At 39.1% G+C, this 1,038-nt stretch overlaps 1 non-coding gene and 1 pseudogene across 1 annotated transcript; one reads left to right on the plus strand and one right to left on the minus strand.

The window, feature by feature from the left end:
- Positions 1–1,038, minus strand: part of LOC100950765 — a 78,545-nt pseudogene that overhangs the window by 69,785 nt on the left and 7,722 nt on the right.
- Positions 864–1,027, plus strand: LOC111725808. Its single transcript, XR_002773777.1, has one exon. It is a non-coding gene; the product is annotated as a U1 spliceosomal RNA (small nuclear RNA).

The raw sequence follows: 1,038 nt of genomic DNA on the forward strand, positions 1-1,038 counted from the left end.
GAAGTGTTTCGGATTGTGTGTGAAAACCCCACACTGTACCCCAGAAGTGCATTAATGTACATAGTTACCATTCAATTAAAAAAAAAAAAAAGACCTGGGGCAAGGAAAATATAAATAAGTCCAGAATATTTTGTGCCAGAAAGTAAAGAAGCACAGTTGTCCACTGGTTTTGTAGATACCAACGTCCCTTATACTATTTGCATAAATATATGTATATTCTCCTGTATACTTAAAATCATCTCTAGATTACTTATAATACCTAATACAATGCCTATACATCATTTCATTTGTGTGGCTTCAGAATAGTCCTCAGAAAAATTCAAGTTTTGATTTTCAGAACTTTGTGAATTTTTTCCCCTAAATATTTGTGATCTGCAGTTGGTTGAATCCATGGATGTAAAACTCACAAATATGGCGGGCTGACTGTATTCACAAAAGGATGCTAACTTATCAAAAAGATATAGGCATCAACCCGAAATAGCTCCTAATGGCCAAAAGTTAGAATAATTTGAGCACTAAAATAAATAATGATAGGCCAGGCTTGGTGGCACATGCCTGTAATCCTAAGCATTCTGGGAGGCCCAGGTGGGTGGATTGCTTCAGCTCACCAGTTAGAGATCAGCCTAAGCAAAGGCAAGACCCCATCTGTACTAAATATAAGAAAGCTGAGGCAAGAAGATCGCCTAAGCCCAAGAGTTGGAGGTTGCTGTGAGCTATGATTCCACAGCACTCTACCCAGGGCAACAGCTTGAGACTCTGTCTCAAAAATAATAATAACAAAATAATAATAATGATGATAGTGTTGGATTGTAACCCATGTAATAAAATAAATATATAAATAATAAAATCGAAATGACTAAACAATACTTACCTGGCAGGGGAGATACCCTGACCACGAAGGTGTTTTTCCCAGGGTGAGGCTTATCCATTGCATTCCAGATGTGCTGACCCCTGTGATGCTCCCAAATGTAGGAAACTTGACGGCATAATTTGTGGTAGTAGGGACCTGCTTTCACACTCTTCCCTGGGGGGGGGGGG

Source organism: Otolemur garnettii, unplaced genomic scaffold, assembly GCF_000181295.1.
Source record: "Otolemur garnettii isolate 467f Iridium unplaced genomic scaffold, OtoGar3 scaffold00002, whole genome shotgun sequence".
NCBI lineage: Eukaryota > Metazoa > Chordata > Mammalia > Primates > Galagidae > Otolemur > Otolemur garnettii.